The sequence below is a fragment of the Copidosoma floridanum genome, unplaced genomic scaffold (genome assembly GCF_036245765.1).
Source record: "Copidosoma floridanum isolate Cflo_tuat_1 unplaced genomic scaffold, Cflo_Japanese_pri ptg000028l, whole genome shotgun sequence".
NCBI lineage: Eukaryota > Metazoa > Arthropoda > Insecta > Hymenoptera > Encyrtidae > Copidosoma > Copidosoma floridanum.
Window position 1 is genome coordinate 6,185,265 of NW_028321905.1, and position 19,773 is coordinate 6,205,037.

The following is a 19,773-nucleotide window of genomic DNA, read 5'->3' on the forward strand; positions in this document are numbered from 1 at the left end:
TATACATCCAAGCATTTATTTGCATTTATTAATAACTCAGAACTTATTAGTATTTCTATACAATGTTTACTCTGCCCGACTATCCGACTTGGCCTGACTCCATACAACCTCAGCCCTGCAGGTGCAGGTTCGGCAGTTGCTGCTTGGCACAATGCTTGTCTACGGTAGGAACGGGATAAATAGGAAATATATATATACATGTACATATGTATATATATACATATATATATATGGTGAATAACGTTTAATGTTATTTAAATTTGTTTTCAGCTTCAAATCAAAAACTAAAAACTGTGGACTACAGTCTCACGCTCCTTCACAGGCTGTGGGACAGCAGATAGTCCAATTATTTGTTTGTTTAAGAAAAATTAAAAGGAAGGAAAAAGTAGAGTGTTAAGTATAATATCCAGATTAACTTACCTTTCTTTCCGCTAATTATTAATTCGGATGACCTGCACTTCCTCTTTCTGTCGATTTATAATTATTTATTCTAATATTTATTTATTTGTTATTTATTATTTTATTATAATTTAAATTTCTCTTCCAATAAGTTGTATGTCACTTTATTTTATGTAACTAGTATACATATAAAATAAAACAGAAAAGAAAACAAATAGACGAAACGTCTGGTTAATCTTATAAAAATTAGTTATTACGTCTGCACTTGATGAGCGGCAGCGGGCTACTAACTAAAACGCCGCGCAAAGAAATGCACCTTAAACGAAGTTTTAGTTAAAACTTATTTGTCTTACTTGCTATGGGGCCGGTACTTGCTGGCTTCATGTGTTTAGGCTTCATGGTTCGCTTCGGTTGTCACTTGACACTTCCAAGACCCACGAAGTTCACAGTCAGCTTTGTTAGGCGACGACTCTCGTTGAGTATGACTCTGTAAAGAGTCTTAAAATTTCATCATTGGGAATGAATTATAACAGAATAAAATAGAATAAAAATAAAAATTTATTAATTTATGCAAGTCGTAACCTAACAGCCTCCTCTTCTTAAGACTATCACCGTCCTCGGTGAATATATTACATTATATTATTTTACTGGTTTTTTTTTTTTTTTTTTTTTTTTTTTTTTTTTTTTTTTTTTTTTTTGCTATATTTTCATCTTACAGGTAAACATTGAGTAGTAACGAGACATAAACATTTTACAATTATCCTTATAGTAATGTAATAAAGTATTAATTTACAGAATTATTACATTTGTTTGTTAGGGACCGAGAGTAAGGGAAGGAATGGACTCGTGAATATTACGTCTTCTTCTCCTCCTTGGCCCCTGATTTTGTGTTATTAATTACTAGTCTATTAAGTGCATCAAGATTTGCTAAAACTCCTATCTCAAGGCATAGTTTATAGTGCCAGTCATATTTTACCAAGTTGATATTTTCCTGGCATGATGGGCAGATCTTTTTTAATTTCATTTGTGTTTTGCACAGAAGACTGTGCACCTCAAGGTGGCATTTGGATATTAAATTTCCATACAATGAATGTGTTATTATTTCACGGCTTTTTTGCGAGTCTTTTTGGGAGTAATTCGCCCCATACATTTTGAGTCCTTTGAGGGCCCTTTCCATCGATTCTTCGTTACAGTATGTAGCGAAGCTTAGGTATAACTATCTTCCATCGTCGCGTTTGACATCTAATGGGTTGTAGTTTAAATGGCTCAAACGGCCAAAGGTCATTAACAACCGGGTGTATTCATCCGTAATCATAACGGCCGGTACCTTAGATACTACTTTTTGCGGAAGTGAGTCATTGTCTTTTGGATCGTTATTTATTTTAATCGTGTTTTCTGTTTTTGGTTTTTTTGTGATTACATTTTTTGGCTGCTGAGTTATGCAATACACCACTATCTGGCGCATGTTTTCTGCCCACTCAGCAGATCCATACGTTATATGAACGAGAATAATATCTTTCCATGTTTGTTTTTTGGTTGAAAAATGAATATTTTTTATTGGATATTTGTTTTCGAAAAATTCAATAATATAGTTTGTGTTAATAGGTTTTTTTTAAATGACGCTTATCTGAGTCCCAGTACGATTTACTCTTACAAATCTTAATATTGGACTAAGCTCTTCTTCATTAACTTTTTAAAGGGTTTTGACTTCCGACGTTGACTCTACATTCTTAGTTGGTGCTTCGATGTTTCGTAAAGATGATTTGTCTTCTATTTCAATGGTTGTTGTATCATTTAAGGTTGCTGCAGTAACTGCTGCATCACATAGTTGGTAATATTCGGCCTCGTAGCTGGTGTATGGGGCCGAACATGGCTGTTCTTCTAATAATAACATCGGACCAAATTTGTTAAGCGATGTTTCCAATTGGCGCTTATTAATTGGTTCTTCGGTCATTATGTTTAACCAACGTCCATTTTCCGATATACTGTGGACCTTGACTTGTCTTTTGTTTGGCAAGGGGACAGGTGCAGTTGACTTTGCCCAATTCCTCTCGTCTGATACATTCGACAATGAGTCGAATAGCTCCTGTAGCGTTGGCGCTGCATTTAGGTTATCAGCTGCTAGCGCTGCTTTCCGTGGTGAAAGGAATGCCACTTTGTAACTTGAGTACCCCATAGCACAGGGTTCCCGTTTGATGGACCTCACTATCCCGAAGTTTTCTAGGATTTTTTTTAGCATTAGCCTACTATAATCTCCCTGCAGCAGTATGCTAAGCTGGGATCCATCAGCCATTGCTTCTATGATATTAGCGTTTTGTTTGTTCATTGTGTGTGTAATTCTGCAAGCGTAAATATGATGGATGTTGTGAGGATCCTCACTTGATACTGTACATGTATGAGTGTTCTTGTAGTGTACTTCGTGTTGTTATTGTTTGTAAGTGATGTATGGAATGCAGATATGAGAATAAAATTAGGTTTATAAAACTATTGGATAATGTATAGGAAATACATAGATAGATACAATTATTACTTATCATGCTATGCCGAAATATTTGCGTATATGTAATACAATTGAATAAGTAGTTTTAATACATGCTAAAGCTTAATGTTACAAAAAAGAAGAAAAAAAAAATTTGGACAATAGCGTAACATGCAGTTAAAACAGAATACAACATGCGCTTTCAAATTTAAAGCCTAATTATTATTATTTTTATAACTATGATATTTATTTATTAATTTATATATATATATATATATATATACATATATATATATATATATATATATATTTTTTTTACTAATAATAAACGTACTTCATATAAATCCTACAGATAAAATTAAATAATAAAGTGAAGTGAAGTTAAGAAAAAAGAATACGTGAAAGGAAAAATTAATTTTACAAAGCTTGAAGTTAAAATCTTAGACCTAAGTGATGTGTATTCGACGTAGGAGGTGGCCAGTTGAATGGTAGGGTTCAATTATTGGGTTCATTTTCTGCTACTTTTGATCTTTTCTCGTAGATCAATGGTTTTGGTAAAGATTGACTTCGTTTCTGTAGTTTGTGTACAGCGTTGTCTTCTGCATGTAATCACATGTCTGTAATAGGTCATTAACTCAACTTGTTGTTAACATAATTGGTGAGTCAATTTTCAGTTCATTTTGTATTTAGTAATCCTTTTAATTGGTTCAGCGTATTTCGTGCTATATTCGGGTTCATCGTTCTGCAATGCTAAAATAGCGCTTTTAGAATCCATGTATTTTACATATCCTTGGGATAATCTTCCCCGCCGATCTCTAACAGCATAACAATATTTTAGGGTGCTAAATTGAGAGAAATGATTAAAGAAATCTCTTTCCCTTTTCCTTTTTTCTATATCCCATGGCAGAAGACCCATAAGTCTTTTTGGACCAATGTTTGGGGTATCATTGTCGTTTCTTGATGGCGTTGGTGAAGAGATCTTTTCTGCTTGACAAATAGTGGATTTCATCTTTAAAGGAGAAAGTGTTTGAACTTCTTCTCCTGTATTTAGGGTTCCATCAGTTACTTTAGTAAATGAATAACTATTGTATTTGGCAGTTATATTTCGATGTTCATAACTATGTAAATCCATAAGTATGTGAATTTTCTTAATATTTTCTTTATTTTTTAATTGTTCGATAACTTCATGTGAAGGTTGGTTTATTTTGACTCTAGTATTTATTGTTATTTCATAATCGGGGTTCATTGTTGTACCTGGAAGGAAAATAGTATCAAATGACTATTGATTTATGAGTCCATTTCCAGTTTTTGGGGTGTATGGCGTGGGAGTATTAAACTCCGTGTCTTTAATATAGGTCTAGCTTTAGATGATTTAGGTATTTTTGTTTTTCTTTAATTTCAACGTACAGTTCAGTTAGTTTGTGTTCATTTGGTTCTTCTTTTATGGTTACTCGGGGTTCTGCGTTCAGTGGGTTGATGGTAGGTTTTATAAATTTTTCTGAGACACTACGTTTCATAATCTTCTTGAAACAGCTTCTTGCTTTGCTGATGAGTATTGCTATTATAATCATAATAATAATAGCTCCAATGACATATCGTATTAAAGAAAAAAGAGAAGTTTGTTTTTCCTCCAACTTTCGGGTCCGTATTTTCTCCATTTGATTTATTACATTTTGTACATTTAATTCTTTATCTGTCCATGCTTGTTCATTAAAGTTTAATTCTTGAATCGATTTTATAGCGTCATGGAAGTCATCAGTGTCTTTAAAGGGTTCATGTAGTACTGTTAAGTTTAAGTTCACTTCTACTTGTTAGATATATTGTATTTGAGTGATAATATTATGTTTACTGGTTAAAGTTAATCCGGGAGTTTTTCCCGTATATCCATCATTCATTTGTAAAAGACCTATACCTTTTACTCTTTCTTGTTGATCCATTTTATTAGGACAGATAATGTTCAATTGTTCTTCATTGGGTGTTGAGAATAACCATGAACTATCAGCTGGTAAATAAATCCATTGACTTTCGGTTTTCGGCGTGAACATAATTTCACAGTATTTGAATACTTCTGGTCCAGGTCATAATAACAAAAGAATTTCACATTCGTTCATAGAATAGGGTTCCTTCAGCGGTTCCATAGCTGAGCATATATAACCATATACCGTCTTATCGCATTGTTTAAATGTAACTTCGTTTAGTCTTAAATAAGAATTATGGTCTGCTGCTACGGCTCTGTAAGGGTACGACGGTTTTATGTAGGCAGATCCATTTTGTCCAGATTGGGGTATCATAACTGGATGCAGTCTATAAAGATTGTAAGGGGTTCGATCTACGAGTGGCAAATGTAATATCACCATGGTTCTATTTTCTTGATGTACAACATCTTATTTGCTTAGGGTACTTATTTCGCCAGCATAAAGGTTTTCTATGAGTGCTACAAATTCTAGATTTCCCACAAGGTTCCTTACATGCCAGGCTACTGTTCTAAATATATTTGGAGAAAATAGCTTTGGATGTGCTTGACCTCTTTGTAAATCATGCAAGATGTCAATCAGATCTTCATGGAAACGAATAATGTGATCTAGGGTAGCCTCAGTTCTTCTAAGGTATGCTGACAAACAAATCAAATATCTGTCAAGAGTAAAATCCTGTCCTGAAGTTAATATATCAGCAACTTGTTTTCAAATGTGCTCATGGCGTTTAGTGGTATTGTATAATTCTTTGAATGCGGCTGCAAAAATATGGCTATTTTGTTCGTACAATTTCATATATTCTTTTTGATTGGTATCCAAATTGTTGATGTTAGTGTTCATAACGTTAATATCATCTTCTGTGACTAAGCCGTAAAGTCCTTTAGCAATGCTCCCAATAATTCCAAAAGGTGTCAGTCTTTTTGCTCGTATGCTGGGGGGTGGAATAATGTTATCTCCTGCATGGATTCCCACAGTATGTATTATGTTCAATAGTGTTGCTTTGAGGTTTGTCAATCGCTTTATTTTTAAATTCATGAGGTCCAATTCCATGTAGCGAGGGCAATAAGAATAACCAAACTGTACAATACAATATCGAAAAGTTTCGTTTAATTCTTGAGTAGGTGTTTGTTCCAATATGAATTTATCAACATCCAGCCATATCACAATCTTCCAATTGGCTCTCCTAATTTTTGTTATACCGATTGGTTAGTAGTATATTCCAGGGTTTTTTTTAAGTGGTTCTATGCTGTAGTTTTCATGATTAGCATAGTTTAAATCTGCGTGACCTTCAAACGCTATTGTCATTAAGATGGCCAATATAATCTGCATCGTTGTGTTTCTTTTTTTTCTGGAAGACATGTAGAATATGTTTCTTACAAGATATTATTATCGGGGAACTAGTTTTAATTTATCTGTATGTTTGCATATAGTTTCACCATTGGTTTTTTCAAGCAACACATTATTTCCCTCTTAAACTGTTCTAACCTTTAGGGTTTGATTATAAAAGCGATTAAATTTATAGGGACGCACTTCTTTCTTTACCCAAACGTAATCTCCTGGTTTGACATTTAGAGGCTTTGATTTTTCATCATATCTTGTTTTTGTTTGTACTTTCATCTTTATTTGTTGATTTCCTGCCGCAATTTGCATTTCTTAAAGTCGCCTTATAAGATCTTGTAGATATAGTGGGTATGTTCGTAATCTTTCATCTTTAAGTATCTTTAAGGGCAACCTCGCTACTCTCTCAAATACTAGTTCATAAGGCGTAAAATTTGTAGCTGCATGTTCACTCGAGTTATACTTGAAAGCTGCAAATTTTGCTAAGTTGTCCCAGTCATCATATGTTTCAGAGTCAAGTCGTATAAAGTCAGCTAGGGCAGCATGACTTCTTTCTAGTGATCCGTTTGTTTGAGGGTGGTAAGCTGATGTAGTTAGATGATTGGTTTTAAGGGTTCTCATGAGTTGTTCCAATACATTAGACATAAATGTAGCATGTCTATCTGATAGAATTGCTCTAGGCGCACCATAAACTAATATTAAATTTTGTACGAGTGCATCGGCAAGAGTGCTTGATCTTAGATCTGGTACAGGGACTAATATGATAAATTTATTCAAATTACACTGTATGGTCAGCAAATCGCAATTACCATTTGGGGTTATTCATAATTTACCAACGGTATCAATGGAAACGTTATCGGAAGGTTCAATAGGTGTATCTGTAAGTACTAAGGGTTCTTTTGTTTTTAGTCGCTCAATTTTTTTTCTTGACACTTGCTGCATTTACGTACATAATAAGGAATATCATTCCTCATTCGGAGCCAATAAAATCGTTCTCTTATTTTCCGGTAAGTTATGTTTATTCCCTTATGTCCTCCAACAGGGCTGTCATGTAATGTTTGTAATATTTCATTACGTTCTTGGATTTTTGGAAAATCAACCTTACCATAACAGACAGTAATTTGTATGGGTGTTTTATCAAAAATTGTTAATAACATTTCTGTTATCAATCCAGGTTCTAATTTGCCTGTAAGATCTCCTCTTCTTGAAATTCAGAAGGTTTTAAGTTTTTGTCTTAACAATATTTTTTTAAGCGATTTAAAAGCTTTGGTAAGACTTTCTGAAGATACTAAATAGCTCGACGTTTCATTAATAACGATTGACAGTATATTACGTCCTCCATAAGGTGTTATTAAAATTCGGCCAAATCTTGGTTCCTTCGATTTCCAATAGCTAAAGTCCAGTGCACCTATCGATCTCAACAGTCTTGAGATAGATGTGACTGGTTGACAATCCTTGCTAACCATATGAACTATATTGTCTCTTTTGTATGTAAGGCAATATCTGGTGGTAATGACATTGTTTACTAGCTTAGCTTCATTTTCGTTTTTATAATTATCAGTACTACTGCTACTATCACTAAGACTTACATACACTTTTTCGTGCTGTTGTTTGTATCGATTGATGGGTTGAAAAGAGTATAAGTCTGATAGTAACATGAAATCAGGTGCAATAGTTCGATTCCTTGATTTATTTTCATTACAGTTTATTTGTTGTTTTCATTTAAGTTATCTGGGGTTTCTTCTGTTATTTGTTGCAAGTCCGGCGCTTAAGATCGTCTGTTTTTTGCAGTAGCAAAAGCACTCGTTTGTGTCGGTGTGCTAGAACTTAAGGGTATGTTTTCCTGAATACGTGGGGTAATTGATAATTTTCCACTTGTCCTATATTTTCTTAAAATTTCTTTTCCATCGAATAGGGGTTCAAGATCTGTTGTACGTCTTAATATATCAGCAATTCTTTCATCTAATACAGAATCATCAAAATTATCAGGATCGTAGGTGTCCATTTCGGTTAATATGTCTTGAATTTCGGGATCCGGTTTATCTCCATCAGAAAATCTAGTTACTTATAAAAAATCGGCCTGTTCAGGCTCGTCATCGTTGTAAGACTTGTCCAAATATTCTTGAAGGCTTTAGTTAAATCTCTTTGTTAACCCTTCTATTTTTTAATAAGTAACTTCATCAGTATTATTTGTTGTAGTTTTAGGTTGGTCTTCCAAAACATCATCATTTGAACTTTTGCTAAGTAAAATTGGTGTAACGGAAATTTTAGTATTTGTCATGTCTGAGTCTGAATCAGTATCCGTATTTGAGTCTATTTCTGTTTCAGTCAGTTCTTGCCGTAATCCACTTCGTCTAGGGTTAAATATTGGTACTTGAGTATCTTCTCTTGACGATTCTTCAGTATCGCTTGGGTCATTTTTGGGGAACATACTTGTTCTTGACGATGCACCAAGGTTAATTATATCTCTTACTGGTAATTGTGGCATTTCTTTATTTTTGGAACTATTATGTTTTAGTTTTGTAGATTTTAAATTCGTATCGCTAGCGTGTGTAGTTGAGGCTACTGATTCTAAAAAATTCACTTTTAATGAGCTAGAATCATTTGATGTATTTTTAGTGACATTTCTTAATATATTTGGTTGATATAAAGATGATTTCCGTCGCTGAGGAAATGTTTTTGTTCGGGTTCTTTGAGCAATCACACTATGATCTAATTTCGGCCGTTCTTTGTTTGTTTTCGAACCAAGGGGTCGTCCAGGGCCCTTGATTAACTTAGGTACATCTGGTTCTAATTTGGTCATGCCTCTTGGTTTTGTTACTTCTATTATTTCCTTCAAGGTTGTTGGCAATGCTTTAGGTTTGATCATCGTTAATTTGGGTGCTCTTACTCTTCCTTTTCTCTGACTTTGTAATTCTGTTTTCTTCTTTTTCTCTATTTTCTTTCGACCCATCATCATAACTCTTAGTTATGGTAATCCATTGTTTATATAATTTTCTGCATGAAGAAATGGTCCTACTGGTCTTCTAGATAATGCATCAGCGTTGGTATTGAGTCTTCCTGGTTTGTATTTAAAAGTGTATTCATAATCGGTGAATTTAAACATCCAGCGCATCAAACACTGATCTGCGTCTTTTCTTGTATGCATTCAATTCAATGGCTCATAATTGGCTACGAGAACGAATTTATTTTCCAAAAAATACGAACGAAAGTGATGCATTGCATATAGTGCGGCTGGACATTCCTTTTCAGTCGTGGAATAATTTATTTTGGCTTTATTTAAAGTTCTTGGAAGGTAAGCGACAGGATAATCAAACCCATCTTTTTCTTGACTCAATACCGCTCCAATTGCATAGTCAGATGCATCTGTTGTTAACTTGAATGATTTACTAAAGTCGGGGAATTGTAAAATAGGCTCTTGGCATAGGTGATCCTTTAGTATTTCAAAACTTTTTTCCTGCACTTCAGTCTATTCAAATTTTTCTCCTTTTTTTTATAAATCTGATAATGGTTCAGCTATTTTTGAAAATTCTTTAATAAAACGTCTATAGTATCCTGCAAGTTCTAAAAAATTTCTCATATTTTTCATAGTTTTTGGTTGGGGAAATTCTCTAACGGCTTGTATCTTTTTAGGGTCCGGTTCAATTCCTCGTTGACTCACTATATGCTCAAGAAATATTACTTCTTTTCGCAAAAATTTAACTTTATCTGGTTGAAGTACCATATTTGCTGATCCTAACCGATCGAAAAATAACCTAACTTTACGCTCGTGATCTACTAGATCTTTTGCGTGAATAATAATATCATCTAAATACACTAGCATTTCATCATTCAATAAGCCTCTCAATATGAGATCTATTAGTCGTTGAAACGTGGCAGGTGCGTTTTTCAGGCCTTCGGGCATTTGTTTATATTGGTAATGTCCATGGGGTGTCGCGAATGCTGTTTTATACTTATCATGTTCATCCATGGGAATTTGTTGGAATCCACTTGCCAAATTGAAAACTGAAAAATATACGGCTCCTCCCAACTGGTCCATAATATCTGCGATATTAGGCAATGGATATGCATCACCAATGGTCTTTTTATTAAGATCTCGGAAATCGATTACTACCCTCCATCTTGGGTTTCCATGGCTATCAGGTTTTTTAGGGACAATCCAAAGAGGTCAATTATACGGTGATCACGAAGGTTCAATTATTCTATCGTTTAGTTTTTTGCTACGTGTTCCTCTAAAACTTTTGTATGTACTGGTGGGTGACGATATTGTTTAGTGTTGATAGGGATGTTATTTTCCGTCAGGATTTCGTGTGCGACGAGGTTAGAACAAGGTAAAGTGTCTCCTGGTAACAAGAAGATTTTTGAGAATTTAGAAATCAATTGATATATCTGGTCTCGTTCTTTCAAGTTTAAATGACCGGTGCGCACAAGTCCTTTTAGGTAGTTTATTCTATCTCGTTTATTTTTAACAATTGGTCTCTCATGTTCGCTGCTAGTTTCGGGATCAAATTCAGGTGCAATGTATTCAAAAGGTAGGATTTTCTTTAGGTCTATTTCAATCGTAATATCATCCTTATAAGTATTTATCACCATAATATTACATTGACCGTTCTCATTTTTTACTATTCCTTCTCCTGAATGTGTGTTATCACACCCTACATCTATTCGCGGTAAGTATCCTTCAGTTAAATTAGTATTAATTAAATTAATTCTTACTATTTGACGTTTTCGAGCCTTAATCGTATGTTTAGTTGCTTAACTGGTATTTTTTTGTTCCTCATTAGGGCAATATTCTAACCTAGGAGTATTTTTATTCTGTTTAATGGCATGGGGTTGATCGACTAATTCATTTTTTTTAATATATATCCCACTTTTATCAGTTTAATTATCAGTGGCCTTCATAAGATTTTTACCTTTTTCTAATAAGATTAATTTGTCAAACTCATCTCGAAAATGAAAATCAGCTTTTATTTCTCCAAATTTTTCGTATTTAGGTATATTTGACCTTTCGGGTGGGCCTATTCATCATAAAATTTCTGTTGGTTAACTTTATCTTTAAGGCATTCTGTCTCTTTGTTAGTATCAAGGGTTTTAGCTAAAATTTGATTTTCCCGTGCTTGTTTTTTGAGTAGTATGGTTTTTTGTTTTTTTTCATCTCTTTTTAATTGCTCTATTTTCTTAAGAGTTTTTAAAAAAGGGATAGGGTTTATTACGTCATCATCTAGTATAGCATCATGATGATATGATAATGTGGCTCGTCGTTCCTTAAAAAAGTTTCGACCCAATAAACCGCCATCTTTAATCGGAAAATCGTTAGGGATCACATGAAAAATTGTAGGTTTTCCTTGTATGGTCATATACGTTGTTCCTTTAGTTAAAACTGGGTGAAGTGTGATTCCAGTAAGGTTAATAATTTCACTAGTCTCTACTCGTGAATATGGTTGCAATTGATCTAATTTAATCAGATTTGTGGCGGCGCCATTATCGAGCATGAGTGTTATAAAGTGATTTTTCCTTCCTGGGATTAATATTCTTATGCTTGTAGGTTCATCATCTACGCTAAGTCCCTGGCAGGTACCAATGTGGATGGTTTCAATTCTGTTGCTATTTTCATTACCTGCGCTGAAACATTCGGTGTAGGGATTGAATTCTGTCTTTTGGGGCTCACCTCTAAACGACGATTGGGGTGAGCCACCTGAGAGTTTAAATGATGTGGCAAACGGTCGCCTTCTAGTTGGTATTGATTTTGAAAGTTCTAATTCTGATAGTTAGGATTAAATTTTTGTTGATTATAACTATTATAATTATTATTTCGGGGGTACCTCTTATAATCCTGACCTCTGCATCGGTATCCTTGATTATTACCAGAATTAAAATTAGCATTCCTTTAAGTGTAATAATCATTAGGATTTTCGTTATTATATCGTCCGAAATTATTCGGATGATAATTTGAGTTTCTCGATTGATTTTGAAAATTCCAATTTTTTTCCTGATTCTGATAATTTTAGAGTAATTCTGTCAATTATTTTATTGTTAATATTGTCTATTATAATTTTGATAATTATTATACTGCCTATCAGCGTGATTATTCTCATTGTCGATCTGTTGTTCATTAACTTGTGCCACTTGATGTGATGAGAATGGCTGATCGGGATACCTATTCTGCTGTTGATATGAATTGTTTAAATTATTTCTAAAGTCACTACGAGGTAGTCCTTGATATCACATATCCGGAATTATACCCGCTCTCATTTGGCTCTCCAATCTCAATGCGTAATCGAAGGCGTCAGCTAGAGAAGCAGGTTCTTTCGCATCTTCCTGCTGGCTTATCATAGGTGCTAGTCCTTTTATGAACATGTCTAACGCCATGTCTTTTATAGGAGTCATTATATATGCGTTGTATGTATTGCCTTTATCTTTCATCAAGGCTTTTTCAGCACCGCTTAGCAGTAGGTTTACATAATCATAATATTCACCAACCGATTGGCCTTGTCGTTGGCGCCCTTTCTGTAGCTGAGTTTGATAGTAAGCAACGATTTTTCCTGTTGCATATCTTTTCTTTAAATGGGTTATAAATGCTTCGAGGTTTTCGAAATCTTGGCCACTTACGCTTATGCGTGCGGCACCTCGTAGATTCTGCAATACTGCTCTTTTATGTAAATCTTTTTAATCATCTCTGACGCCTCAAAGCACGTAAAGTACTCATAAAACACCATATATATATGTATATATATATATATATATATATACGTATGTATGTATGTTTTACTCAAAATCATTGAAAAAGAATACAATTTCAAATATCATACAAATAATATGTTATGTAAATTCTATCTACATCATACAGATATGCAATAATATCCACTTGAAGATAATTTTTTCTGATTGTTTCGCATTAAGTCACTCGTATTTTACAGCATTTACGACCCCACTACTTATTAACTTTTAATCAGTAGAATGGTTAAATATAACAATAGTAACAACGAATGACATTACCGTTGTTACTATATGTATATATATGTCAGCTAATCGGTACAAAATAAGACTCGATATCATCGGAAGCCCATCAGAATACTATTATCCCTCAAAGCATTGGCACCAGAGAGCTGCAGTGCAGCGTTGACCAGCTGTTTTTGCTGTTTTCCATTGCAGATGAAAAACCATGGTACATAAATTTTACGAGTTTGGCAGAGTCGTTGCTATTTGAAATCTTCGTAAAACTACCCTTCTGTACACAGTTAGCAATTGTGCGTGAATCACTAGGATTTTGATTGAACAGTTAATTAAATTCAATTGTTTTGACATTCAAGTAGTCAATGGAACGCAAAAAGTAAGCTACTCTTGTAAAATATGCCCAAAAAATTGTTGCTTTTTTTTGCATCAATACCATTACCACGACTCGTCGGAGATTCGAAACCACGGAGTGGATAAAAAAAAATTGGGCACTTGAGTTTCCCACCCCCTGTGAGTACAAGTCTCAATTTTTGACCCCCAATCCAAAAAATCGTAAATAAGAGAGGACTAAATTATTATTCTTAACGATATCGTAAGTATAGGTACTTCTCAGTGACAAAAGCGTGCCATGCAAAAGCATTTTCACCCCCTACCCCTCTATCTCATAATTTTTTATAAATATGCACTTGAACGCACACATATAACATTGGGGTCCACGCTTGCGCTTGATGCCCATTAGAGTTGGATGATGTCTCTCTTGCTTCGGCATCCCTCTGCGTGGTATTTATAATCCAGACTTATCTAACGAATGGCATGCGAACTCATTACGTACACACACACACACACACACACACACACACACACACACACACACATATATATATATATATATATATATATATACACACTCTTCACTACATCGAAAACTGTACTGTTCCAGAGTAGTCGTATCTTATAATTGGATAATTTTTTTGGAAATACACAAAGATCAAAGCTTCTGGAAGTCCAGAGTTAGAAACTAATAGCACCACATTCTGCGGTCAATGATTTATGGTATTTATTGTTGCTTGCTGGATTTCTTAAAAAAATCATTTTATAATTACGTAGTTCTTCTACATTTGCAATAGGATGTTAATGTTTCTACTTTTTTTCTATTGCATTTCCTTTATAATTTTTGTCAAAGATTTAATGTTTTTTAGGAATCTTACTAATAATCATACATTTCAACCTTAGATCATTAGCAATTCCATTATCACCGTATATACATGTTTGTACAGTTGTACGCATGTTTTAATATTTTGTATACCTTTTTTTTATTGTTCTTTTTCTCTACTTATTAAAGATGCAAAACTGAAAACATTATTATAGTACTTGATAAGTATCCTTAAACTTTTATCAAGGAGTAAAAGTTCTTTCAATTTTGAATTATATTTACTCAACGGACTAACACAAACTTTGTCCTTATGACAACACGTTAACTTTTCCTTTCTTCTAGCCAAACTACTGCTAAATTATACATACCCTTATAACTCATTCCATTATAAAACGCAGGGTTTACTAATAAATCACTATTTTTATTTAGAATACCATTCAAAATTTGATACACAGTTCCTGAGAACTAAATATTCAATTTTAAATTGTTTGAACAATTACAAAAATGTAACACGTTAATACAATTTTAAATAACAATTGTAATTTGTCATTTTATTATATCCCCAAAACTTTGTATTTCAATTGACGTACCATAAGTTTTTTAATTAATCAATATTTTAAAATGGTTTTGTACAATTCTCTCATTTTTGAAATATTTATTCCTAAAAATAAAATTAATACAAAAGTTTTATTTTTTCCCGATAATTCAAACTACTATTAAAACTGTTTTGGAATTAAAAAAAGTCTTTCTAATACAAGAAAAAGAGAAAAAATTTTGAATAATTCATTCCCATCTCTTTTATATAAGCTATTATCCAAAGAGTTTTTACATTGTTTAGGTTTAGTACGATTAACTATTGAGTTATTTTAAGGTTTTGGTTTGTGTTATGTTTAATTTATTACCAATCGAATTTTTAACTTTTGTTCAAATATTACTTTTATTCTTCAAGGATTTAAATTTTTTTTATTTTTAGAAAGATTTTTTTCTGAATAATAATAATTTATTATATTATATGATGTATCAGAAGAAATTAAATTCGTGTCTTTGACTTGTAGTATTGTTGAGTAATTGGTTTCAATTCTTCTTTTATCAATACTTTTATCATTATAACGACAGATTTTTTTTGTTTTCTAAATAAATTTTGTAAGATATTATCAATTAAATTTCTTGTAAGGTTTTCAAAGTCTCATATATCATAATGACTAGAATCAATAATTTCAAAAGAAAATTAGTTTAATTTAAGATTACTTCTTTAATTTTCAATTGCTTAAATATTGTTATTGAAAAAATTAACTATAACGTAAACATCAAATAAATCTGAGTAGCTTTTATTTTTAATACTTGTCGCATCTGTCCTATTTTTTGACATTATGTTGACATAATTTATTTCAGAATGTTGATTGAAGTGCATTTTACAGAAAAATAATACCATGAGCAGATTTTTAAATCTTACCATAATGTAATCTTCATTACCTTAAAAATAATAAGTGGTAGAAGCGCAGCAAGCAGACAAAATTTTCGTTGCTGAGGAATTTTATGTTATTTATAGCCTTTCCCTCCTAACGGGAATTGCTCCAAAAGGGGAGCGTATGTCATGCCAGCTGTACTGAATAAAGACTTCCCTCGTTCACGATTTTTGGCTTGATCCTATTTGGAGTATTTTATAAGCTTTCTCACTTCATGATGCTGAAAACCGTTAGTTGAGTTTCTAAGGGTTGTTTTAAAAGCTCGCTTTGTTTAGTGTTTAATGATGATTTCCGAAATTAATTCAGAGTTATTCAGTGACACATTTATTAACATATCTCTGATAAAGCTATTCAAGAATTGGTTGAAAATTGTGCCTGACACGTGTACCTGCCTAACCCCATAAATGTAAAGAGCTCTTTTAAATGAGATTTTTCCTACTTCCAGCTTTATTGATGGTCGGTTTCTTGCTTGTATATGTGTAAGGTTAGTTGCGTATGAGTTGGTATGTAATAAGCGATGATGGGTTGCCCCTTTTAGTTGAGGAAGTCGTTTTAACTTCTCATATTTTTGGAGCGTTGGTTTTAGCTCATCTTTCAAACAAACATCCAGCGCTCAGAAATAGTATTACGATTGATGGGTCCATCGATGCGATACTATGTAGATTAGAAAGATTAAGTTCGGGATTTATGTGCAAATAGTTTGCAAAAACATTCTTATCTTTTATTAAAACTGATCAATCCCCATTATTACAAATAAATGGCTTTACACTTGATGCTCTTAATGCATTAATAACAATTTTTTTTCATTTATTGGATTCATAGTGTATTTTTAAAGCAATGGAAAGTTTTCTTTGCTTATGCGATGAACTTTCTTGTCATTTTTTATTTTGGTACACTCTTCTTCCACGTTAATTTAAATAGGTGGAAGAATCAAATGTCCAATTTTTGATACATATTAGTAGCATTGGGAAGTGAGGCGATTATTTTAGTATTCTTCTTAAGAAAAAATTTAACTATTGGAGGATTCACGTGAGATAAATGATTGTCAAGATAAATGATATCTGGATACTGTAGTTTCTTAGCGATGAGCCAAGTGTAACACACGTTTCTTAAGTATTCATAAGACGACTTAGTTGTCATCCATCCGTCGTCAGAGACACTAAGATCCCAACTACTCAGTGTATTCTAAATCGTTTTTTTCAAAATTTAATCTTTGTATGAAAACATTAATAGAAGTGGGGCTCTGATTTCTTTAGCAGTGTACATACTGAAGACTGTCAAGCAATCCTTACTACCATCAGTAATTGTATAGGCTTAAGAAGATCCTTATTTGAGAAGTGTTTTGCCTAAATCAGGACACAGTTGTACACTGGCTTCGGCATAGTTAAAAACTCGTTCAGCTAAAATATTAAGTAAGCCTTTGCTTGTCAAATAATTTTTCTGTTTCTCAAACCACTGTTTTAAATCATAAGTCATTACTCTAGCCCTATTTGAACCTAACTTTTGGACCTTTTTAAAAGACAAACTTGAGTGCTGTTTTTTGAAAACCTCATACTAAAGTAAACGAATAAAGTATGCAAGTCAAATAGTTCCATAATTTATGAGATACTGTATGAATACCTGGACGGTGGATAGGTGGATTCTCTTTGTTTATTGTGACAATGTACTTTTAGACTGCATCTAGGAGATCATCTTTTGTGACTGGATATTCTCTCTCAGTTCTGTACAGAATCTAGTTATCAATCTCTTTTTTTTGTTCCTTTAAGATTTTGTGATCTATCTCTCTAAGCTGCAGATTTTCTTCTCTACTTTATAATGTACTTGTAGGTACATTATATCCTAAAGCTATCTTTATCAAAGAAAGACCAGAGTTTTTGTATGCTTTAGTGGTTTTTTTTTAATGTTCTTCTTATTATTTTTCCTTTTTACAAGGTTTTTAGCTCTGGCACCAATAACAACCTTTGTTTTTTGTTAACATTATTCTTACTTAAAACTTTCTTTACACCATTATCTTTTTGTCTCTATTTTTTGCTCTTTTTTGCCGTTCATTATGAAATATCAATCTACTATCAATAAATAATCACTTATCACTGAATAATTATACAGTTACTTTTAAGAGTCAACTTTTTGAGGTTATCTTCCTGAATTTTCACTGTATGACAATAATTAATTTACCATTAATGTCAATAACAGTACCAACAACTTCAAAATCATTAATTTGCCCTCTCCTCACTGTAAAGCAATGGAACTCATTAATTACCAGTAAATACTAGGTGATCTTGCTTTATTTCACTTTCCAGACCATAGGCATACATTCAAAGTGTATGTAAATATGGTACACGCAAATCGCTACTTCTAATGGATGGATGGTTGATACCAAGAAATTCAAATTTTAGATGTACGTTTTATGAAACACAGTTATAACAAAGAAATCTGTACTTAAAATATTAATTTTCTTTTGCGATAATATTCAAAAATATCAAAGTACTGTTACCGTCAGGGGTATTATTTTAATAATTATATTATATTTAAATAACTAATTTCTTTAAACTCGATCGTTTAACATAAATTTGAATTTTGAACTTTCGCGCGCAGCACCGACTTCCAACTAGTACTTGATAGTACTACCTATCAATCGCCAGGTGGCGACCAAAATCGCAAGTAAGAAAGCGAAGTAAAGTATATAAGAAGGACTGTGCGACGACTGATTGTATCGATCCGAGATGTGCAAATACGTGTATTGCATATCTCCTAAGCCACTCAAAATAACTTAAAGTACATATTCAATAAATATTACTGTACCAATACAAGACAATTTTTTTACAACTTCTTTTCCACCAAAACCTCTTCCTAAATCCTATCTTCGTTTCGGGGTGCTCATGACCTCCCCCCCTGTAACTCAGGAGTGGAGACAATTGACCCCGGGCCAACAAATCGACGATTGTATCTCCCAGGGATATGCAGTAGTCACCTCCATTGAGTTCCAACCCAGGAAGGCAACTCGAGACGTGGCGATCCAGTTCCTGGAGGATTTCTTTGAAGGTACAACCCTTCCTTCCACTGGTCAGCATAGAAGCGACCCCACCCAGAGGATTCGGACCACCCCACTGAAACCAAGTACATTTGTCTCTCGACGACCACCTCCACCCAGTACACCCTCACCAGCTACAAGCCCAGAGGTGGTGGAGGATCCCAAGCCACTTATCCGGAGTGTCGTCCAGGTATTACCCCCACTCCAAAACTCCGAGACCTCTCGATCGAGAGACGATTATCGAGGCGAGTCCAAGAGACCTAGGCGAGGGTAGGAAAGATGGTGACAGGTTATATGGAAAATTTGTAATAAAAAAAAAAAAAAAAAAAAAAAAAAAAAAAAAAAAAAAAAACCCATCGGTCAACCTGGCGACCAACCCATCAAGGCTTCTACGCATCACTGCTGAAACGCCACATCTTTCCTATGAATCGGATTCCGAGAAATCAAACAGAGCCACTACACCAACAACATCGGACATAGTTCCACTATCGTGGTTTAACCTACAGGAAAGGCTTGAGACACTTGAGAGTGACTCCGATCTCTTCCAACTACACCCCCTTGTTCAAAGTCGCCCACCTCCAAAGGCCGCTTTTAACAGTACTTTGAAAAAATCTTAAGCTTCATTAAGAATTAATCGCAATTACAAAAAAATTAAAAGTGCCATGAGTCCACGCACTGGCTGATTCATGTGATCTATTAACACAATTGCCAAACTGCAATCAACATTTTTTTTTTTTAATTTGTATCAACTACGACTTTCCTAAGAAAGCGCAGATATTGCCGATATACGTATGATTCTATGTAAAGTTTCTTACAATATTTAACGCTAATTCATAATTTAAATACAAATTACAGTGAAAGTTCTTCTGTGTTATGACGTTGTTTCACTGTACAAACGTTTTTCTTAGCAATATCATGCTAAAGTTATGAACCTTACTTGTATTTTACTATTTGACTTTTTGTGGACGATTTTGTAAGTC

The 19,773-nt window shown here is 33.6% G+C and overlaps 1 protein-coding gene across 1 annotated transcript in view; it reads left to right on the forward strand.

Annotated features, from left to right (window-relative positions):
• Window positions 1-19,773, forward strand: part of jef (major facilitator superfamily domain-containing protein 6 jef) — a 467,956-nt gene that overhangs the window by 113,251 nt on the left and 334,932 nt on the right. The gene's annotated exons all lie outside the window — the stretch shown is intronic.